The 24,515-nt window shown below is 50.9% G+C and overlaps 1 long non-coding RNA gene across 1 annotated transcript; it reads right to left on the reverse strand.

Moving 5' to 3' along the window:
- Positions 1 to 23,240: 23,240 nt before the first annotated feature.
- Positions 23,241 to 24,442, reverse strand: LOC137202600 (uncharacterized). The gene is made up of 2 exons (XR_010932702.1): positions 23,648 to 24,442; positions 23,241 to 23,509 (listed from the first exon to the last, which is right to left on the reverse strand). It is a non-coding gene; the product is annotated as an uncharacterized lncRNA (long non-coding RNA).
- Between the last annotated feature and the right edge of the window lie 73 nt (positions 24,443 to 24,515).

Raw genomic sequence — 24,515 nt, forward strand, 5'->3', positions numbered from 1 at the left:
TCTCCTGGATGTCCTGAAATTCCATCATGACGTACCTTAGTGTGGAACGTTGAGATTTTTCTTTGTGTTCGTTTATTTATTTGGCTTGGTGTTCACTGAGCATTTTCAGTCTGAGCCTTCACATCTTCCTTCAGTTTCAGGGAATTCCCATTTAGTATGTGACTAAATATTAATTATTTTTCCTTCTCACTAATATGTCTACTCTTGGGGCTCTTAATAGATAGATGAGGCAACTTCTGGATTTGTCCCTTTGTTTCTTGATGAGAAGCCAGGTATTAAACATATCATAGCCCCCCTTCACGGAACACGCTGTTTTGTTTTTTTTTTTTCCTCCAAACTTTTCAAGATTTTCCCTTTTTTCTGGCTATCACAGTTTGACTATGATTTACCTAGAAGTGTTTTCACTTGTGTTTACCCTGCTTGGGGCTTTTGAGCCTTTTGGATATTTCAATCAATGTTTTCCACTAATATTGAGAAGTTTTCTATCATTACTTCATCAGTTTCTTTTCTGCCCTATATCTCTCTCCTCTTTTTCTGGAGAAGAGACATGCATTTGGGCCACTCGATGTTGTCTCTCAGATCTCTGAAGTTCTATTCTTTTTTCTCCAATCTTATTTCTCTCCTTTCTTTGAGTCAAATACCTTCCGATGATTTATCTTCGGGTTTACTGATCCTTTCTTCTGCCATCTCCAGAACTGGAGCCCATCTAGTGAATTCTTAAAATTTCAGTTACTGTCCTTTTCAACTCTGTAATTTCTATTAAGTTCTCATTTGTCTGTGGAGATTCCCTATCTGTTCGCTCATTGATATGATATTTTCATTTAATTCCTTGAACATATTTTTCTCTATACATATTTTTCCTTAATTCTTTGACCATATTTACAGCAGCTGCTCTGATGTATGTGACTGCTAAGTATTTGAAATCTGAGCCCACTCAGAGTTCATATCTATTGACTTCCTTTGTGAGGCACACTTTCCTGTTTCTTGGATAGTCTAGTAATTTGGGGTTGAAAATGGGCTATTGGATATAATACATTGCAGCAGCTCTGGAATCAGGAGTTGAGTCAGGAAAGATCATCTGGGATTGGAACATGCCAGGAATCACAAGTGGGGGGTTAGGGGACAGTCCCAGAGTTCATCAGAACTTTTACATTGTCCTTTACATTCCCTCTGCCCAGGACAGTTTTCCTCTCTATTCTCCTCACTAAATCCTTCTCATCGTGCTAGACTTGGCTACAGAGTCACCCCCCTAGGGAAGTCTCCCCAGTCATCCTGACCAGGTTAGGACCACTTGTTAAACACATCTATAAGTACATTCTACAACTGCAGTAATTACAAACTTGTTTGTATACTTTCTTCTTTCATGTCTATCTCCCTCACTACACTGGAAGGGAAATGAGAGCAAGGATGAGCAGTATGTTGTTGCCACATGCCTGGCACACAGAGAAGCTCCATAAATATTTGTTTAATGAATGAACGTTGCCCACTTTGCCTCCAGGATATTTTCCCAATTTGCTGTCTCACCAGCAGCACGTAAGATTGTTCATTCCCTGAACTCTCACTGGTACTTACAATCTTTTATAAGCACGTTCATCTTTTTATAAGCTTTTTCAATCTAATAGCTGAAAATTTTACCTTAGATTAATTTGCAGCCTTTGAAATTAAATCTTTTTCACAGATGTATTGGAAATTTGAACTTTCTCTTCTGTAAGTTTTCTTTCCATATCTTTGCAGATAATTTGTCTTGTTGATTTGCAAGGGGATTTTTTTATATTGAGTTAGAACTATTTTGCCTGGTACATATTTTTTCTGTTGGTTTTTGTCTTTCAACTCTGTTTATACTTTTTTCCTCACATGGGAATTTTTATTTTTATTAATTATTTATTTAGGCTGTGTAGCATGCGAGATCTTAGTTCCCTGACCAGGGATTGAACCCATGCCTCCTGCAGTGGAAGCACAGAGTCTTAACCACTGGACCGCCACCAGGGAAGTCCTGGGAATTTTTATTTTTATATAGCAAAAATCTCCGTTATTTCCTTTTTGGCACCTGGTGTGGGTGGCATTGTTTAGGAAGATTTTTATCCACCTCAAAATTATATAAGTATAATAAGTAAGTATAATAAGTATATTTATGGTTTCACTCTTTTACCTTAAGATTCTTACTCCAGCTTAAGTTTATTTTGGTGCAAAAAGAGAGACATGGGTCTACTGTCAGGTCATTTTTTTTCAGAATGCTGCCAATTGCTCCATTCCTTTTTTGGGGGGGGGGAGTATACTTAGAGAAACTTGTATCCCCTACCTTCATCTCCTTCTAGATTTTCTGTTCTTTTTATTGATCCACCCAGCCCAGTGATAGTCCTATACGTTTTTGAAAATGTTTGCTTTATAATACATTTTACAGATATAAAATTCCACTTGAGGGCTTCCCTGGTGGTGCAGTGGTTGAGTCCACCTGCCGATGCAGGGGACACGGGTTCGTGCCCCGGTCCGGGAAGATCCCATATGCCACAGAGCGGCTGGGCCCATGAGCCATGGCCACTGAGCCTGAGCGTCTGGAGCCTGTTGCTCCACAACAGGAGAGGCCACAGCAGTGAGAGGCCGGCGTACCGCAAAAAAAAAAAAAAAAAATTCCACTTGAGGTTTTTTTTGTGTGTGCTTTATTTATTCTGCTAATATTTGTTGAATTCCTATTTTGAGTCCAACATTGTTCTAGGTAGTGGAAATACAGCAACGACCAACACAGGGAAGAATTCTGTTTTCATGGAACTTTCATTCTGTTCAGACACCCTTTGCTCATCCCTTCAAAATCTGGTGAACAGTAAGTGGCAGGTACTTTCAATGCCAGAAGCTGGGAGATAAACTTAGACATATGGTGCTGTGTCCCCAGTATTGAGAACACTTTGGTCCAGGAACCAAGGGGAATACACTGGCCCAAGAAGCAGAACTGGCTCCTTTGCCACCCCCACAGCCTTAGGCTTTGTCAGGTGTGAGGTTCTTGTTCCCACAGGGGGATTCTTCCACCAGGGGACAAACTAAAGATTCCACAGATCTTGAGGCCTCAACTATCTATTGGTCATTTTGGCTTCTCATGTCAGCATATATCCTAACAGGCAAAATATTATTCACCTAGCAGGAGGAGGTAGGCTTGGGGGGTGGGCAGGAGTATTTCTCAGAACCAGAGAATTCACTGGAAGCTATGCCTGTTGTTGCTTCCAAGATGGTGATAACAATGAGTTGTCAACGGCAGCCACCACAGGCCAGCAAGGGTGATGTCACGAAGGGCTTGAGTCCCTCAGTGATGAAGGTCTAGGGCCCCTTCAGCAGCCAGGCAACTAGACCAGTTGAGCTGCTCATCTGGAATTTGTGATGCAAGATGGAGATGATGGGGAACAATCATGGCCTCAGACCAGCTGCAGTGGCGGAGGCTGCATCTTGCCCCACGAATAATCTTGGTTTTAAAAGTTATAGAGCAGTGGCTGGTCATCGACTTGAAGGGAACTCTGTGTATCACTTCTAGGCCTTCTGGCTAAGATCAAATGAAGGGAACTCTGTGACAGGATAGACTTTATCAAAGGCCCGAGCAGATATGAGTAATGCAAGGGGTGGACCGTATTGATCTGTGGTGTTCCACGTCAGGGTCCTCTCAACCTCACCTCTTACTCTGGCCATGACCCCTGCAGTCCATTTCACGGTGGCTTTGGCCAGCTTTGGCCAGGTCCAACCAGACAGTACCTTCTTACCTTGGGCCCATGCTGGACATCTTGCTTCCTGCTCTGGTCCTTGTCTGAGAATGTGACTTAGGACACCTGGGAGAACCCACTCTGCACTCACACTCACACAACCCACGAGAGCTGGGAAGTCAACGTTCACGGAGCCATCCTGGACCAACAGTGACCAGGAGCTGGTGGATAAATGCTTCTGCCTTTTATCCCCTGGGTAGACGGATCTGAGGGGTATCTCATGAGTACCCCAGAAGTTCCTGTAGGATCAAGTACCAGCCCCCGGTAGCAGCGATGAGGCTGATAAGCGTCCTTTCTTGGTTACCCCTAGGATCTCATTCTCAACTGAGCTGTCGGCAGGCAAGCCTTTACCTCAGGCTCTGCTTTCAAGGAAACAAGGTTAAGGCACATGCCATCGCAGAGAGACAGATTACGAACAAGTAAACTCACACATTTGAATAAATATATGTAGTATGAAGAAATGACAGCCTGGTGAGATGGAGCTGAGACTAGATCCATGCTGTCTGATACAGTAGCCTCTAGCCACGGGTGACTATTTACATTTGCATTAATTTAAATGAAATAAAATTGAAAATTCAACTCCTCGGTAGCACTAGCCACAGTACAAGAACTCAACAGTCACATGTGGCGAGAGACTAGTGTATTGGGCAGTTCAGATATAGAACATTCCGACCATCACAGAAAGTTCTATTGGACACTGTTTCTCTGGATTATTTGCGCGATACCTGCTGCTTTGCTCCAGATTGTAGGTGCGGAAATGACAGAGTCAATATCTGCTCAGTTTTGCCCTCTATTTCCAGCAACTAGCACAGGGACGGGCACGGAAATAGAAATACAGCTGAGAGAGGGAGGGAGGGAGGGAGGGGGGTGGATGACCGGCTTAGCAGTGGACACAAAGGGTGATTCCCCGCCAGCCGTTTGGGACCAAAGCCTTCCTTTGCCACCTCCCTCGTGGCCCTCATGCCACTCAATGAAGCTGCCAGCTTCAGTGTCCCCTAAGGCCCGAACCCCTTCTCCCGACAGGCTGGAGCAGAAGAACCCTGCCCAGAAGGCTCTGCCTGGACACCAGCGATGGGTGTGGGACACTCAGACCCCTTCCTTCCAGCTCCCAGTTTATTCCACACGGAGCAGATTGGGACCTCATACCTGGGGACCAGAAGGTGGGGGAGAAAGGACAAAACTGACAGGGTACCACGTCTGGGTGTAGGGTTGGGGGGGGCGATGAGGGGGTGAGGCCGAGCATCAGATAAATGCCGACATTTACTGAGTTCTCACCATGTGCCAGGCACCAAGCTAGGTTTGCTATCCAATTTCACAGAGGAGGAAACTGAGGCCCGGGGAGGCGAAGCAGCCTGGCTGGGGGCACAGGACCAGTGAGTAGCAAGCCAGGCTCAAGTCTAGGCAGGCCGGCCCCAGTGCTATCTTCCGTGCCTCTAGGCCCACCCAGGACAAGAGCAGGCCGGCGCCGGGGGACCCGAGCCGAGTGTCCATGTTTCCTTCCTCTTCTCCAGGTTCCAAGAAGCTGTGAGACCTTGCCATCACCCTCGGGTCAGCCAGCCACCAGCCCTGAGCCCCTCTGCCAGTGACCCAGCCCCAGGGTGGTGGCAGCCCTGGCGGAGCGGGTACTGCCCCAGCCGGAGGCCTGGGGGGCTGATTTCACACAGGACCACCGCCCGTGATGTCAGTACTGCTAAGGCTTCCTTGTTAACTGCCCCGGGGTACATAAGCCAGCTCCTCTCTCTGCAAGGGATCTGGGGGGGGGGACCCACCACGTCCCAGGTGCTCGCTAGGAGCCAGGACGGAAAATATGACTCTCTTCTTCCCCCAGCGTGGGATCGCTTTTCCACTGCTAATTTCCGAGGAATCCGGTGAAGTAGTGGAAAGACCTAGAAGGCGGGAGACTGGTTCTCTCCCCGGCCCTGTCTGGGCTTCAGACAAGCACCGCCCAGGGCCTCAGTCTCCCCTTCGGTGGGTCAGGAACCAGGGGCCGTGATACTCAGGGCCCTGCCCCGTTTGGACTCGTCAAGATGCCCTGGTGTCGGTGAGGCCCAAGAATTTCAAGGGCAGCAGCCTTTCTGGGTTTTGTTTGTTTTCAAATGTGTCTTTGGGAGTGAAGAACAGTCAACCGTGACTTACCAGTCTTACGTGGCTCCCCCACCGCCCCCCCACCGGCCCCGCCGCCCCACCGCCACTGCCCTCTGGACGTCTCAGTTTTATCCCTGGAGCAGCCAGATTTTCAGCCAACTGAGGACACAGAGGATGTGCCTATTGCCCCCGGGGCTTACCGAACGCCAGGCTCATTTTCATCCTTGCCCACCTGGGAGGTTTGTACCATTATTATCTCCATTTTGCAGCCATGCTAACCTCCCTGCCAGAATCAGACCAACCGTTTGCCATCACTTCCTCCAGGAAGCCTTCCCTGACTTCCAAGCCCTGCCCAGGCACCCTGCCGGGCACCCCCCAGCCAAGTGGACCGTGCCACCCAGTGTGTGTCCCACCATGTTGAGACTTGCTCTCCCCTCCCAGCTGTGCTCGTGCTAAGAGCAGCAGCCCTGGCCCCTGGCACCATGCCCTGTGATGTTGCTGCCTTGCTTGTCAGAGGAATAAGGTGAGGACTTGGTGCGTGCTTTCAGGGCCAGAGTCCAACTGCCGGGCTCCTGTGCACGCAGCTGCCCCCTAGCACCCCAAATCTTTTGCTCTGAGGGCAAGAGTGGCACCACCTGTGACTCCTTGGGAGCGTGAGGTTTTCACCCGCCTCACCCCTCCCCCATCCCATTCTCCTGCCCTGACACCTCCATTCGCCAGACCCACTCCTAGATTTTATTTATTTATTTATTTTTGAATGTCATTTGTTTATTTATTTATTTTTGGCTGCGTTGGGTCTTCGTTGCTGCACGTGGGCTTTATCTAGCTGTGGCGAGTGGGGGCTACTCTTCGTTGCGGTGCACGGGCTCTAGGCGTGCGGGCTTCAGTAGTCGTGGCACGCAGGCTCAGTAGTTGTGGCACGCGAGCTTAGTTGCTCTGCGGCACGTGGGATCTTCCCGGACCAGGGCTCGAACCCGTGTCCCCTGCGTTGGCAGGTGGATTCTTAACCACTGCACCGCAAGGGAAGTCCTAGATTTTATTTTAATTTTGGTGTTTCTAGTCCTGCTGGCCACCCATGAGGCAGAGTGTATAAATGCAAAGAAGTAGAAAATTTTGCCCGAGGAAGGGATTTTCCTAGAGTGCGTTCATCATGTCCTTTGCCTTTTAGAACGCTACCTCCTCCTGGAATGTTCCTTGTGCCAGAAGTGCTCCCTCTGTGCCCTATGAGCTCCGCCTCCCAAAGCGCTCCCCACGCTCTTCTACTGATGAGAAGCGACTCATCCTCCTTAAGACTTAGCTCAGACAGCCCCCTCCCAAGAGCCTTCCTAGACACCCCCCCAGCCATTGACTCCTGCGTTCTCCCACTACAGCACGCCCACCACCCACCAAGCTTCCTCCTTCACCACCCTCACCGTCTGCTTCCTTATCCACCCCTTCCCACCCCTCCTGCCCCTAGCCAGGCTTTGAGCCCCTCAAGGACAGGGGCAGGGTTTCAGGCCTTTTGGGGGTCTGCTTAGCGTCCAGCCCAAAGAGGCCTCAGTGTACAGGTCAGCTGCTAGGAACCAATAATGCCCACATGTTCCGGAGCCTTGTCTGTGAAGCATGCGGCCCTGTGCTCTATTCCCATCCTTTAAAGAGCGATCCTATTCCCGTATCTCACAAAGCAGGAACGATCCTTAGAGATTCTCTCTACAACCCCCTTATTTATCACTTGGGGAAGCTAAGGCCAAGAGAGAAAATGTCTTGACAAGGTCACCTCATCTGAGCCTCTCACTCCTGCCGTGGACCCTCTCCGCCGCAGAACTGGGCTCCCTGGCGCCTCGGTGGGTGGAAACGGACCCGTGCACGCTGCCTGCACACACAGGGGCCTCCCTCACACCTCCCTCCTGCAACCCACAGGCTCGGCCCTCACACCCACTGCCTCTGTGAGATGGGCAAGCAGCCCGAGTCCCAGGAGAGCAAGGTACCAGTCAACAGTCAGCTCCAGGGCTGCAACATCTGACTCTGGGCCGGGCCTCTGTCTCCTACTGAGAATGTGTCCAATTCAAAGTGCTAGAATCACCTGGTCATGCACCTGTGCCTAAAAGCCAGCTTAAGCTTCCCACGTGGTATGTGTGCTTTCTAAGGTACCCACTTAGTCACATAATAAGGACAATATCCAGGCCAGTGAGGAGAGATGCTGTAGGACCCACACTCTGGCCCAGTACAACCCTTCTGGGTTCAATTTAGCAACTTGTAATTTAGTGACTCATGGAGAGTTCCCCCGAGTCTGTCCTCTCTGAAGGGCTCCTTACGCAGTGGTACGACCCTGTTGACACCCACCCAGGGGACAGGGACTGCAGCTCAGCCACGGAGAACAATACTGTTCACCCTTTAAAAGGGACATCGGTGAAGGGTGTGGACGACAAAGGGAAATGCCCAGTGACAAAGGCAAGAGGCTGAATTGTAAGAGTTCACCCTCCACGGGAAGAAGGAATATGCCCCGAGGAGAGGGAATGGGCCAGGAACCCACCCCGGGGAGGACCAGGTCCTTCTGGGCGAGGCGATTATTGGGGCCACCTTTACTTTGTTACCGATCATTTAGAGGATTTAAAAAATAAAACCAGTCAGAGAAAGACAGGAAGGGCGGGAGGGAGGGAGGGAGAGACAGCCACCTAAAAGAACCTAAGATCTCTGGGATGTAGCCACCGAGGTCAGGGGGCGCGGAGGGCGCGGGGCCGGGCCTCCTTCCGGGCCGGGGTCGCCGCCCCCGTCCCGCCCCCACCCGCCCGCCCTCGGGCCCGCGCCTCCCCGCCGCGCCGGTGGATCCGCATTGGCATTCCGCGCCGAGCCGCCGGGTGCGTGCCCGCGCCGTTCCCAGCCCGCGGCTCCGCGCGGGGACAGTGGCGCATTGTTCGCCGGGACACCCCGGGCGGCGCAGCGCCCTCGGGGCTTGGCGCGGCCCCGCCGCGATTTGCATGCGCTCCAGTCACAAAAGTTCAAGGTCAGGAGCGCAGGGCGGCCGAGCCCCGCCCGGCCCAGGCGCTATTCTTCGCCCAGGCGGCGGGAATTCCTCGCCGCCCGCACCCGGGCCGCCCCTACGCGTGAATGGCCGAGGGCCGCCGCCGTCTGAGGCGCTTTGTGTCTCGGCCCGGCCAGCTGGGCCCGCGAGGGACGTGCCAGCTCGGCCGGCGGAGCCCCCGCGCCAGCGCCCCTCGCCCATGCTAATCAGCCTGGCAGCGCGACCGGGCGGGCGGCCCGGTGGGAGCCCCCCACGTTCCCTGCCGGGAGCCCCCAGTCTCCCCCTGCTGCCCGGAGGCCCTCAAGTCCCACGCCAGGGGTCCCCCGCTCCTCACTCCTCTTCCGGGGGCCCTTCATCCCACTCCACCTCCACCCCTCCTACCAGGAGACCCTCCCCTCCAGCCGCCAGGAGGACCCCCGCCCCTATGGGAAAGGCAGGGCCACATCTGGGGGAGTGGCTGGCCAGGGAGCAGAGCGAGGCCTAGGACGCTGCCCCTGTTCTGTCAGGACTCTGGTGCTGCCCGGAGCATCTTCTCTGGGCCTCAGTTTCACCGGAACAGTTGGGCAGGTTGCCCTGGATGGTCTCCAGGGGCCCATCTGGACCTGGCCATGTCTTCCAGCAGGCTGCTGGGGATGGGGTGGTGAGACAACGCTCCCGCAGGGTCTGGCCTCTTCTGCAGCCCTCCAGCCTGGCAGCCTGGTGGCCTGCGACAGTCGCTCCTCCTCAAAGCCTGAGACGTTTTGAGGACTGACAGTGTGGCTGTGTGGGAGATGCCCTCGTGAGCGTCATTGTCACAGCTTGGCATCACGACCATCACTCCCCATCAAGGCCCTGGTCACCCGGTGTTCTAACTGTCGCCCCTAGTTTCTTGTGGGCAGAAACTGCTCCATCCCCAGCGCCCAGGCTGTATTTATTGACTTCATAACCGGATGGATGAATGCCAGCCAGCAGGGGTTACACTGTGCAGTGGTCGAGGGGGCGAGCCATGGCGTGTAGCGTTTTTAGTACTTGGAAAGGGGCACAGAGACTTTCTTGCGAGGTGGGAGCAGGCCTCCCTTAGGGGAGCCCCACCATCCCCCAGGAGTGTCCCCACCTCTGAGCCTCCGGGGAGGCTTGGGAGTTGTCTCTCTGCAGGAGGCTGCGAGCTGGCACACACTGCCCCACCGGGGTGCCTGTCAGGAGGTCTAGAGGCCGCTGCTGCAGAGCAAGGGGCCCTCAGCTTTCTGCAGCGTCTGTCCTCATGGCACTAGCGGAGGCCTGCAGGTCGGGAGACATCATGTTCTGTATGCATTTCCATGGCATCAGCAGCCCGGGGGGAACTGAGCCTCGTAGCCAGTCCGCCCCAGCCAGGCCCAGGCCCAGGCCCAGGAAGGAGGGACTGGGTGGGGTGCTGGCATGGGGCACCAGAGAGGGGACTCCCGGCCCCAGTCAGGCCCTCAGGTGGTGGAGAGTCTGGCCTTGCGAGTCGGATAGATCTAGGTTCAAGTCCCTTCCCCAGCATTCACTCACTGCGTGCCCCGGGTGGGCCCCTCCTTCTCTCTATGCCTATGAAATGGGCGTGGTTATATTTTCCTCACTGCTCTGAGCATTCCTCGGGACCCTGTTGTTGGACTCTCCAGCTTCCCTAACCCCGTCTCTGCTCAGCCGATCCCACTTGTGGCTATTTTCAACCAGGATGTGATACTTCCCAGAGGCATGGAAGTTCCTCTCTAGCCTCCTGCCCCCCCCCCTTCTCCATCTACCCCTTGCCAACTGGCTCAGCCAGTAAGGTTTGGTTCAGTTACCACTTCCTCCAGAAAGCTGCCCCTGACCTTTGCTTTCCTCCTTCCCTCTTCCCGTCTCCCGCCATCCTAGACTTTCCATGCCACATTAAGGAATCTGGCTCCCAACCTGAAGGAATAGGGAGCCACTGAGGGCTTTAAACACAGAGCGGCAACCCTCCCCGGTGGCCTCAACAGGGAGCATGCAGAAAGGGGTTCTCAGACATCTGGAACTCACAGACCAGTCAGATTTCGAAGGAAATATTGCAGCTCTACTGCAGATTGCCAAATTTCTATTTTTCCATGTTGAGACCTTTAGAAAAATAACTAATTATAATTCCCTTTTCTGAAAGGATATGTTTGAACAACAACAAAAAAAAATAGGAAGTCAGGGCTTCCCGGGTGGCGCAGTGGTTGAGAGTCCGCCTGCCGATGCAGGGGACACGGGTTCGTGCCCCGGTCCAGGAGGATCCCACGTGCCGCGGGGCGGCTGGGCCCATGAGCCATGGCCGCTGGGCCTGTGTGTCCGGGGCCTGTGCTCCGCAACGGGAGAGGCCACAACAGTGAGAGGCCTGCGTACCACCAAAAAAAAAAAAAAAAATAGGAAGTCAATCTCAAGATATAGAGTCCATCTCTTCATGCTGATCAAACGTGTTATTATGAATAACTTGTCACGTCATCCTCATACCTGACGTTTCACCCGAACACTACCTGCAGCCCTGGTCATGGCTGGGCCCTCACCGACGTGGGTCCTCCTTGTGGCATTTTCTCCTCTCCGGACCACTGCTTTCCTGGCCCCGTTGGACCGGGTGGGTCTCCTGATGGTCCCCTGACTCTGCTGGGTTCCTCTAACCTGGCAGCCCTCAGAAATCCACCCAGTGTACTGGGTCAGTCAGGGCGGAGAGCTGAACCATGAAGAGGGTCCCCAGGGGTGGCCTGCAGAAGGCCTGCTACAGGCCAGGGGAGCTCCACTTGAGGGGGAGGGGAGGGCAGGGCCACTTCAAGCGAAGTAGAGGCACTGAATCTTGTGGAACGTTCTAGAAGGGGAGTCATCCTCACTTCCAGGGGCAGGCTGCACCGTGGATCTTTTGCTGATTGTAGGGTGGTCACCAACAGTAATTACCATTGAAATCCTGCCCCCGGGCTTCCCTGGTGGCACAGTGGTTAAGAATACACCTGCCAATGCAGGGGACACAGGTTCGAGCCCGGGTCCAGGAAGATCCCACATGCCGTGGAGCAACTAAGCCCATGTGCCACAACTACTGAGCCTGCCCTCTAGAGCCCGTGTGCCACAACTACTGAAGCCTGTGCGCCTAGAGCCCATGCTCCGCAACAAGAGAAGCCACCGCAATGAGAAGCCCGCGCACAGCAAAGAAGAGTAGCCCCCGCTCACCGCAACTAGAGAGAGCCCGCGTGCAGCAATGAGGACCCAACACAGCCAAAAATAAATAAATAAGTTTATTTTAAAAAATAAAGAAAGTAAGAAAGAAATCCTGCACCCAGTCTCAGAGCTGGGAGGCCTGGGGTGGTCACTGAGGGCTGAGGCCCAGAGAGGGACAACACTTGCCCCAAGGTCGCACAGCAGGGTTACACTGGAAAAACCATTGCTCTCTTAGGTGATGTGAACTTGTAATCTTCTTTCCAGTTTTCCTTTTCCCTTTTACCCCTCTGTCGAGAACAAATATCAAGCTTTCGTTTTTCCAGATGGTGTGTGTTTGAAACTAGATGGTCTGAATTCATTTCTGACCAGCGGTGCTCAGCGTATGAGCGCTCGGCTGCTTGCTTTTACCTGCTGTGGTGTCCTGGACTCGCTGCCCGAAACAGGATGTGACTTGATAGCTGGGACAGTCCCTGGGCTGGGCGCTGAGGGCAGGGAAGACTCACGTCCTTGTTCTCTGAATACTCACAGCCTCGTGGGTCTCCAAGGCAGGGATGCGGAGCTTGTTACCAAAGGCCAGAAGACCCACGCACTGCTGGAGTGGCGTGTCCTAGCCCGGGATCCACCCCAGAAGGCTTCCTGGAGGGGGTGGTAACTGGGCTGAGCCTCGTCTGCAGTGCGTGCTCGATAACCAATAACGTTAGCTGCTACTGTTATTCACGGTAGGAGGAGGGGAGGAGGGGCTGGGAAGGCAGCGTGGGTGGGAAGAACATCCCTTTCAGAGGGAGCAGCTTGAGAGAAGAGGCAGGCAGTTCTCTCTGGCGGGAGAAGGGGGGAGGCGGTGTTGGGGAAAGGGTGGGAGGTGAGGTGGGAGAGAGAAGCAGGGGACCACCTGCTTAGGAAGGGGGGACAGGAGCTGTGTGTTTGAGGAGCCACTCTGGCAGCTGCACTGCCAGGCAGTGGCAGTGAAGCGGTGACTGTCCAGATGAGGGAAGGTTGTGGCCCTGGCAGGTGGCCCTGGGGAGGGGAGGATGGGCCGATGACAGGGCCTCGGAGGAAGGATGGCCAGGACCTGTATCTCTGGTGTCCCTGGTGGCCTTGCTCGTAACTGGGAGGGACAGATGTGGAGGGCATGCCCCAGGCCAGCCCTGGGTCTTGGGCTGAGCCCCGGCACGACTGGGCTGACAGCAGTGACCACCTAAGGGCTGTACGAGATACCCTGTGCTGCCGTGATGGGGGGCCTGATGGAGGGAGGCTGCAGGGCTGGGGATCCGGTTTCCTGGTGGTGAGCACTTAGTACAGGAGTCCTGCTTCATACCAGGGATGTGTGTCCAGGACTGCCGGCCCTGCAGTGGAGGATGCCACCTTCCAAGCCACAGTGAAGAGCCAGGTGAGCCTGGTGGGGAGTTGGAGCCCCTTCCACACCTCACACCTGGGTCCAGGTGGTCCCGACAGTGTCAGCAAACCAGCAGTGAAAAGTACTTAGTGGCCTCCAGGGGCCAGTAGGAGTCTAACCTTGCAGGTGCCATGGGTTCAGGGCCGCTGCCCCAGCAGAGCTCAGAGCCCAGTTCCCCAGAGCCTGACTCCTGGGGATTGTTCAGCAAAAGCAAGAGACAGGGGTTCACAGTGATTCCCCACTCCTGGAGCTGTGATATTCCTGCTGTGACAGACCCCCGGCCAGGTAGAACTAAGATATCTCTACGTAAAAAACACGCCCACAAACACTCATGTGCTCCTGGTGCTAGAATAACCTGTTCATCCTTCCTGGAGGGCCAACTGGCAATATATTCAAGAGGCTTTAAAAAGCAAATCCTCTGGGAAGTGACAATTCTTCTCCTAGGAGTACCTAAATTATTAGAATTTAGAACTTCGTGGATAAACAACAAGGTCCTACTGTATAACACAGAAAACTATGTTAAATATCCTATGATAACTCATAATGGAAAAGAATATAAAAAAGGAATGTAGATAGATAGCTGAATCACCTTGCTCTACGGCAGTAATTAACACAACATTAAATCAACTATACTTCAATTTTTAAAAAAATAAAGTAAAAAAAAGAAAACACAGCTTAGGCTCAAAAAAAAAAAGGAATTTAGAACTTGGGAATTATTAAAGGTGTGCAGGGAAGACGTTCATCACAGCACATTTGTAAATTACCTAGACAGCCAGACAGTGAACTGGGTACAGAAGTTATATGCAGGGGACGTCTGCACAACGGACTATTCTGCAAACATTAAGAAGTGGGCTATAGAAACATATTTAAAGACAAAGTGAATTGTTCATTGTGTATTAGCGGAAGAGCAGATTATAAAACATGATCTTCCGCCACCATGATTTTAGGTATGTATTATGAATAGAGAAGAAAGACTGGTTAAATATACGCTCGAATGGCAACTGTGGTTTCTCGGAGGTGGGATTCCATGTATTTGTTATTTCCTCATGGGTGCTTTTCTGTGTTTGTTGATGACAATAAATGTTTATTATATTTACAATCAAGACAAAGAGACTTGTGTGTATGTGTGTGTATGTGTGTGTGTGTGTGTGTGTGTGTTTCAATGGCCCAGAAAGAAAACACCAAGTTCAGATAAAGATCCACAGTGACTCACTACTTTCCCAAAGCAGGTTTCTCTCTCCCAGCTTGGAAATTATTACAGAAAATGCTGGATGTGTAAGGCTGGGCTTGGCCCCTGCTTCCCTAGGACAGAGCTCCCCAGAAGGGCTGCCCTGACCACCTGGGCAGGGTCACCCACCAGGAGCTTGTGTCATGTGCAGGCCTTGTCCCACCCAGACATCTTAGAACCAGAATCTGGGAGAGATCTTCTTCCCCCCAAGAAATGTCTTTGGTGTGTGTGTGTAGTAAAATATACATAAAATTTACCATTTCAGTGTCTTTCAGTATTCACATCTGTTGTGCAACCATCACTACTGTTCATCTCCAGAACTTCTCGTCATCACAAACAGGAACTCTCTACCTATTAAATAATAACTCCCCATTCTTCCCTCCCCCGCAGCCCCTGGTAACCACAGTTCTACTTTCTGTCTCTAGGAATTTGACTGCTCTAGGTGCCTCGTATAGTGGGATCATACAGTATTTATACTTTTGTGTCTGGCTTATTTAGGCTATGTTCTCAAGCTTCATCCATGTTGTAGCATGTGTCAGAAGTTCATTCCTTTTTAAGGCTGAATAATATTCCATTGTATGTACAGACAACATTTTGTTTACCCATTCATTCGTTGGTGGACATTTGGGTTGTTTCCACCTTTCGTCTATTGTGAATAATGCTACTATGAACATGGATGTGTACTATCTGCTAGAGTCCCTGCTTTCACTTCTTTGGGGTATATACCTAGGAGTGGAATTGTTGGGTCATATGGCAATTCTATGTTTAATTTTTTGAGGAACTGCCATACGGTTTTCCACAGCAGCTGCACCATTTCACATTCCCACTAGCAATGCACAAGGGTCCCATTTTCTTTACATCCTCGCCAATGCCTGTTATTATTATAATAATAGCTATCTTAATATGTGTGAGGTGGTATTTCATTGTGGTTTTGATTTGCATTTCCCTAATGATTAGTGATGTTGAGCATCTTTTCATGTGTTTATTGGCCATTTGTGTATCACCTTTGCAGAAATGTCTATTTAACTCCTTTGCCTGCTTTTTAATCAGGTTTGTTATTGTTGAGTTGTAGGAGCTCTTTATATATTTTAGATATGGGTGATCATTTTTTGCATATACAGTATTCTTGGGTCATTTCACTTGTTAAAACATTAGTTTATTATTTTTTAAATTTGGAAAACACATAAAGAAAAAAGAGGGATACAAGAAGCAGTAGTGCTTATATTCTTTGACTCAGCAATTCCACATCTAGGGATTTGTCATCAGGAATTTTTGTGAACATGCACAAAGATTTAGCTACAAGGATGTTCATCATAAAAGAAGGAGGAAGCAAGGATTAATGTCTAATCATGGTATATAGGTTAAATAAAACATGGGTCAGCCTACACAGTGCTCTGAGATTACAAGTAACATTGGAGATGAACACTCCATGATGTGGGGACATTTATAATTAGCTATGCATGAAAGGAGAAAGTTGCAAAACAATATTTACAGTGAGATCCCAATTTTGTTTCAAGCATATGTGTAATTCTGTAAAGAGGCAGGAAAAATGCCAGTATGTTAATACTGGTGATCTCGTGCGGTGGAATCTCAAGTTATTTTTATTTTCTTCTTTGTATTTTTTCAATTTTCCAAATTTCTGCAATAAACGTGTGGCTTTACAGTTAAAAAAAAAGTCAGTTATTTTTAAGGCATCCACAAGTGTATGTACAGTGTTACCCCGATTATGTGAAAATCTATATATTTACAAGAAAAAAAAAGGACTCGAGACCAGAGTCCCACGCGGAACCCTCAGCCGCCCTGGTAGGCGCTGTGAGATTCTGAGATTTCTCATTTTTATTTGTATTTTTATTTGTATTCTCCTAGCTTTTCCAAATTCCCTACTGTCTGGTTGTTCTGTTAGCTGCTTAGGGAAGGGGGAAAAAAGGGAAAATTGTTAATCTTTTAAAAATGAAATTCTAAAGTAAATGAAAATCTGAATTAGATGAAACTTAGCTCAAATATCTCGGATACGCGACCAAAAGCCGAGCCAAAGACAGTAAGCGGGACGCGTAAACTGAGCCACAAGCGCCGCAGCAGAAAGGAGGCCCCGCCCGGGCCCCGCCCCCGGCCGCACGACGCCCCGCCCACGCCTCGGCCGCCTGACTGCGACGTTAAGTCCGCACCGCCGGCTGCCCCCGGTGTTCGGCGACCCCCGCGCAGAAGCCACGCCCCCAGCAGCGTGAAGACCACGCCCCCAGATCCCGCCCCGCCCCCTCGGCCACGCCGCTGTGTTGGTTCATAACGCCAGCGGGCTGCGCCCTAGCCCGGGCTTCCGGAGTCCGCGCAGAGACCCCGCCCCCGGGGACGTAAGGCCACGCCCCTCCCGCCACGCTGCGTCCGCGCCGCCCGTTGCGCATGTTCTGGCTTCCGGAGCGGGACGGAAGGGCGGGTGGACTGCAAGGCCAAGGCCGCCAGGCCCCGCCGTGGAAGGGCGCGGTTCCGCGAGGAGACCCCGCGCGCACTTCCTTCTGTCCACCTCTTTCCTGCCCCCGCCTGCCCCCAGGTGCGCGGGTCGCGGAGGCCGCAGTGGATTCCGCACAGCCGGGGGCAGAGATCAAAGCCGGGGGTGGGGGGCCGACGGGGCGCGCGCAGCGGGTGGATCAAAGCGCACCGGCCCCGACTGGCTCTTCCGAGCGGCTGCCCGGGACGCAGCGCGATTAGGCAGGACACAGACTACGGTGTCTGCAGTGAGCAGGCCAGGCCCAGCAAGGCTACTCACTCCTGCCCCCTCAGGGCTGTGCTCCGCGTCAGGGGTCGTAGCGCCCTGCCTCATGCTGGCCGTGACTCGGGCCTAAGCCGTGTCAGCCGAGGCTGAGTTTGCAGCGCCACTGCAAAGATGGAAGGCCCAGCGGACATCATAGCAGCTGCCAGTTACTGAAAACCAGTGCCAGGCAGGCCTGGGCCCTGTGCCTTTGTAGCATCTCATTACTCCTCATAGCAGTTCCATTAAGTGCTAGTAAGCAGTCACCTTTCACAGATGAGGGGCTGAGATCAGAGAGAAGGCTTGTCTAAGGCCTCACAGCAGAAGGGGCACAGCCTGCATTGGGGCCCAGATCCCCATTTGTGGAACTCAGACTTGCAAGCTTTGTGCTAACCTGACTCCGGTGATAGTTTCCTCACAGTGGGCACAGCTGGCTGCCAGCTCGTTAGCTCACTGCTGCCTCATCCCCAACAGGAAGACCCTCCACCCAGAGCTAAGCCTCTCTACCCACGCTGAAGGTGCCTGGCACCCATGAGCTTTGCCCCAGGAGCCCGGAGATTGCGTCCAAGTTAACACCCACCTGTTACACGGGGTCTCTTTGCCTCAGGTATTGGGAAGGACACGCTCTGTCCAGCAGCTGAGAAGAGGGTGTGAAAAATCAGGTGGTTCCAGGATGGTCGGTTTGTTGGACCAGGTCAGCCATGCCAGTGGCGCAAGTTCAGGAAGTGTGAGTGAGGGCACCCCAGGATATTCACACACACATACAGACTCGGTGTTGAAGAAACCAAACCCCCAGCTACACCAAGGCTGCCTGCTTCTCCCATCTCCACCCACCGGGTTCCTGGGAGACACCGAGGGGCATTTTGTTTTCCACGTGGCCTCCTGGGTTGGTATACGAAGGCCACGTGATGCTGGACATTGGCAGCAGATAGGACATGAGGCCCCAGCCCGGGCCAGCTCAAAGCCCAGCACAGCGCGCCTGCAGCAATCCAGATTTTCCAGCCTCCAAATGTACCTCAGAGAGGAAGCTGCACATTTGATTTTTTTTTTTTTTTTGGCTCCATATTAAAGAACAAAGCATGGGAACTGGACAGGCCCCTCTGTAAACAGAAAACACATGTTTTCTGAGAGAATGGTCTCTTCCTTTCCTGGTTTCTTCTCCCGTGGACAAAGGCCTTCTTAGGCCTCCTTGCTTCAAGAGCAGGGAGGCCTCAGACCCAGGGCCGACAGGAGGTGATTATTTTTTGCCCCAACTCAGGGCACAACACCCACATTCTTAAAAGGGGTGTTAATGGATCCACTCAGCAATGGGGTCGGCCTAGGGTGTGGTCCCAGGAAGGAAGCCCCTCAGGAACCTGAACAGGATTTGGGTGTATCTTCCAAGCACTTGAGAATCATCTTGAGTTCTGCTCGGGTTCTTCAGATGAACATGCGTTTCTTGGGGCCTACTAGCCACACACAGGGGCAGAGACCTCTCTAACTCAGAAGAGAGGCTGGGGCCTGATGTCTGCAAAGAGTAGGCACACTGAGACTGAGTACGGACTGCTCTGTGACCTCAAAGAAGTTTCTTAACCTCTCTGAGCCTTAGTTTTCTCATCTGTAAAATAGGGATAATATTTGGTTGTTGAGGATTCAATAAGATAATGAGTATAGCCCTGTCAGACACAAAACCAATTAATAAGTGAAAGAAGTCAAACTATGTCTCAGTTTTGGTGGTGAGCTGTTTCCACAACCCCCAGAGTGGCCTGAGAACCCTCTGCAAATACCCAGGATTCCCGTACTTCACAGAGCACCTCCACAACCTCCGGGCACTGGATGAGCGCCGGGGCTCAGCTACCCCCAGACTAGCTGCGACCCCTCTTTGGAAGCCGTCATCTCAGGAGCGGATCATTCTTTCGAGCCACCCCAGCAGCCTGATCTTTGTCCTCAGGGGAGATTTGATTTGGGGAAATAACCAGATGTCCTTTGGGCCAAGTTGGCTGAGAAGATGTACGGAAGCCAAGCCAGGGCCCCCCGTCCAGTGCCAGAATGTGCCACGACTGCAACGTCAGGAGACCTGTGGCTCCCAGCTCCGAAGGCAGTTTGGAAGGAGAATCTGGACCCATCGTCTGGACTGGCTGCCGCTGGTGTTGGTGGGTGTGAGAGTGCCAACGTGCGGGTGTATGAAAATGGAGATAGTCACACACAGCCAGGCTCGGTGGACAAACCAAACCAAAGCCAGACTAATTAACACGAGGCTGCCTTTCATCTCTCAGCTCACAATTTGATTTTCATGGAAATCTTTGTGGGAAAATTCCAAGCGTTTCTGACACAGGCAAATGCGTGAGAGTGAAGCAGGAAGTGGTCCTGGAAGAGTACAGGGCTCAGAGATTGGGGTTTCCTCCCAGCTCTGTACTTAAGCAGCTCCATGGCCTCTGGCTGATCATTTCATCTCTCCAGTCCGCAGTTTTCCGATCTGAACAATGGGGATAGTGATGCCTATCCTTAATATGAGAAGTAAATGGGGGGAAAATGGATATGAATGTGCCTAAAAGTCCTGACCTTGTGTGGCAAGGACCTTAAAAACAGGGACACCATTTGACCTAACACTCCTGCTTCTGGGAATTTATCTTCAGGAAAGCAGCATAGCCACACATGTAACAGTCACTATAGAGATGTTCCAGCGGCACTTTTTTTTTTTTTCTGCACCGCTGGGCTTGAGGGATCTTAGTTCCCCGACCAGGGAGCTAACCCATGCCCCCTGCAGTGAAAGCTCGGAGTCCTAATCACTGGACCACCAGGGAATTCCCCCAGCAGCATTATTTATAGTAGCAAAAGCTTTAAAGAAACTACATGTCCAATAATAGTGGCAAAAATTATAGGATGGACTACTGCACAGCTCTCGGGAGTGCTCCAGGCAAAAAATACACAGGCCACGCCCACATGATGGGTACATAACCTGTGCCAGTGACATTGTTAAAAAAAAAAAATTAGCATTCACAAGGTCTATTCACAATGGCCAAAACATCAGAAACAACTCCATTGTCCACCCACAGCCAAACAGGTAAACAAGCTGTGATAGGCGTACAACGGGATAATATAAAACAATAAACAGGAGTGAGCTGTTGATGGACATACTGATAGACATAGATGAATGTCACCTATGCTGGGCGAGTCCACACTCTGTGATCGCGTTTATGTTAAATAAAGGTAGAACATCTATAGTGGTAGGATTCAGAAGATTGCCTGCCAGGGGACGTTTTGTGGTGATGGTATTTTCTTTCTTGATTGTACTGGTGGTCCCAGGGCTGAATACATTTGTCAAAACTCATTGAACAGTAAAGTGAAAGGGATCTTATTGCATGGAAATTATACCTCAATAAAGTTGATTTTTTAAATTAATGGTATTTAGATTTTATTTTTCAAATCCTGGAAAGAATGAAATTTAATGACATAAAATGCTCAAAACATATTAAACAAAAAGATTCAGAAATAACCTATAGTGTGATCACACACACAGAGTACATATACATATATGGTTTGGAAATAATACCAGAATGACTTTCAACAAAATGTACCTGGTAATTATCTTATGGGTAATTTTTGTTTTCCTTTTTGTGCTTTTTCTATATTTCCAAATTCTCTATAACAAACACTTTCCTTTTTATAAACAAATTGAATCAAAACAAACAAATTTCCTTTCCTCTCTTCCAGCTGAAGCAGGCCAGGGACGCGGGACTGGGCTCTGGGACAGAACGACGATGCCCGGGTCCAGCGAAAGGGAACTGCCTAGAAGGCGGTAGCGGATGATGGGCGTGTGAGGGTGGAGCTCCCTGCCCCGGTCCTTTGGCCCAGTTTCTGTGCTGGGTTATTGTTGAGGGCTGCCATGCCCACTGGGCACTACGGATGCAGGGAGAAGTGTGGTCCCTGGGCTTACTTGGGTGGCTGGGAAGCCAGAGCCTCCTGTTTGGAGTGACAGGATCCTGTAGCTCTAGGGTCCCCTCCTGGACATGCCAGTCTCCCCCGCTGGCGAGGGTGGGCGGGCGTTCTGGTCTCTGCCCCCGTGCCACTTCCCCTGCTGCACAAGGCCCTCCTCGGTGAGACCTGCAGGGACTGATAGGGGCAAGAGGGTGGCACGCCCGGTGCCAGTGACTGAGCTGTAGCACGTCTCCTGTCCCTGCGGCCCTGGAAAGTTGGGGGCTGTTGTTTATCACTACCTCTCCCTCCAAACTGGGGGAAGCTGAGTGGAGAAATGACTTGCCCAGAGTCACCTGGCCGGCAGCCCCGGGCAGCTCAGACTTGACCCCACATCTGGATTCTCACTGCCTTCAAACTTCAGTTCCCAGGAGCTTCTGGGCCCCAAATAGCTCATTAATGCAGCATGGGTTTGGGGGTCAGGGGCTGTGTTTTTCCTGTGCCTGTCGTCTGCTCCGGGTTATTGTACAATTTATAATCTACCGCTCACTCGGTGGACCCGTCAGCTGGGCTTAGCGGTTAAACATGAGTTTCTCTGAGAACAGGGCTCTGCCTGTGTTTAGAGCTGCTGGGACCCCCCCTCCCATCAGGCCCCTTCCCTCCAACCAGCTGGCCTCACAAAGGTGCCGAGGAGGAGACCTGATTGATTGGGTTTCTTTCCCCTCCCTGACTGAGCAGATTCTACAACAGACTGGAAATTAAAAATAAGAACCCGAAACTGTTAAAAAAATATTTTTTTAAGTAAGTCACAAATGGGAAGGATGAGGCAGCAGCAGGTTAAGGACATTTTGTGATGTAGAGTTGTTATCAGCCGGCGCTTTTGTAACTGTAAATGTCACAATTTATGGTCCTTGGGAGCAGGTGGCGGCGGAGACTGGGTTTATACCTGCGTGTGAAGCTGCCCTGAGCTGTGGTCAGCCTGGATTTAGTTCACAATGTAGGGCCATTAGTTCTGCTCGGATTCTCCTGCGGGGCCTCACCAGGGTCCCCATTTAAAAATGTCCATGGGGTAAAAGAAAAAGTTTTTTAAATGAAATGTATTTGTATGTCTCTTTATATAAAGAAATAAACGGTAATGTGAGTGGCCAAAGGTGGCTTTGGATTAAGAGGGACATGCTTACTTTCTCTTTCTCTCTAAGTCTCTCTCTCTCTCTCTCTCTCTCTCTCTCTCTCTCTATATATATATATATATATATATATCTCCAAACTTTCTATAACATTGTGTAGTCTGTATTGCTTTTATAACGAGAAGGGACAAAATACACTCTTATTAAAAGTAGTCAAAATTCACCTAAGCCTTCATGTCAAATAATATAACACGACAATCCACAGTATTTTTATTAAGTATCTGATATTCTGCCAAATTCTCCCACAATCCTGGCTCCTTAGACCACCCCACAGGTGGGAGTGTCACCCCATGCACACTCGAGCTGAGACCCTGAGTTGGTACACAGGGCCCACGTGGCAGAGCTGGGGGCTGAACGCGGATAATTCCAACTCTCAGAGCTGTACTATTACTATAACAACTTCCTGCCCCTTCGAGGTGAACATGTTTCCTAAATACATTGATCTTTTATTCAAATATTTTATCTTGTTTAGATAGACTCTGAAATTATTTCTGTAAACAGACTTTAGTAAAAGAAATATAAAAATCGTGTTTTGTTTTGTTTCGTTTTTAAATTTATGACCCTGTTAACAACAGCCAAAGTGGGCAATGGCCCAGGACCCAGGGCAAAATAAAAAGGCAGGGCCCCTTGTTCAAAAAGGATTAATAATTAAAAAAAAAACAACAAGATCCTACTGTATAGCACAGAGAACTATATTCAATATTCTATGATAAACCATAATGGAAAAGAATATTTTTTTATTTTGGAAAAGAATATTTTAAAAAAGAATGTATGTATGTATAACTGAATCACTTCACTGTACAGCAGAAATTAACATAACACTGTAAATTGTTGAAAATAAAAAATATATTGATAAATAAAAATATTGATTTAAAAAAAAGAACTTTAAGACAGAGACAGCAGAGCATAGAGCATGGGATGACTGCACAGGCTACGTGCCCATGAAGCCAGGCCGAACAAGGTCTTGGCGGTTTTTCATGGAGCTAGGGTGACATCCCCTTTGGGGACAAACTGAGCAACAGTGACCACACATCAGAAAGCAAATGGGTGGGTTCAAGCTTCAGGAAGACATGCGGTTCTGGATGCATTTTTCAGTCCTGGAAATACAAAGTGATTGCAGCTCACGAATGGAGTCCCCCAGTGAGGATGCCGTGGGAGAGAACAGGCAGCTTCCCTCCCGCGGAAAGGGCCCGGCCTCTGAGCGAGGGGCTTTCGTGTCAACGAGGGGTACCTACTCCAGGAGGCGCCCTGGCGCTGAGCCCCGATGGGTCTTCGGTGCTCTGCTGGAGCATGCACGGCTGACCAGCCGAGGTTTTGGAGATAAAGGCTTGTTCCTGTGAAAATACCCCTTCTGGGAAACGATCTTGGACTTCATTGGCAGGTGGATTTTTCCCCAGATGAGGCAAACTGTGGGCCCTGGGGATGAACTGGCAGCCTAGGTACATAAGCTGACGAAGATCTGTGGCTCTGAACACCCGCTCCACACGCTGCCCCAGCCAGCCCCAGGATGACCTGCCCACCTCTGCCCCTTCTATGGTCTCAGCCCCATGGTAAGTTCTGAAGTTTCCAGGTGGATGGGCTGCATCCATCAGGTGCCCCCAGGCGCAGCCTCTTCTGTGAACTACACGTGGGCATCCAGGACCAACTCTAGAAAGAATCACATCTGAGAAATCATTGGAAGGGCAAATGTGCACTGAGCGGAGAAGCTCTCCGGCACCTGGAGGGACGAGAGACAACATATCCCGCCCCCTACTCCAACCCCCAACCTGTCTCCACGGTCCCCTTGCTCATTTTTCTTTAAACAAAACACCAAACCACCTCATTCTCCCAGCCTTTCACAGAGCTCTGGCATAGCAGGCCTGGGACTGTTTTCTCCATAAATATGTCTTTGCAGGGAAGGATGGACAGACAAACTGATGAACAGGGCAGGGCAGGAGTATCCCAAGGCCGAGTGACAGCTGATGCTTTGTGCCCCTCAGCTCCTGTTCCAGTGCTCAGACGGCCCTTGAAGGGACTGGGCTAGGCCACTGCGAAGGTTCCGAGGCCTGGGGACACTCAGCTTCCCCCTCCAGCCCAGACATGTTCCCGGGACCCTGGTACCAG

Source organism: Pseudorca crassidens, chromosome 11 (assembly GCF_039906515.1).
Source record: "Pseudorca crassidens isolate mPseCra1 chromosome 11, mPseCra1.hap1, whole genome shotgun sequence".
In the NCBI taxonomy this organism is placed as follows: Eukaryota; Metazoa; Chordata; class Mammalia; order Artiodactyla; family Delphinidae; genus Pseudorca; species Pseudorca crassidens.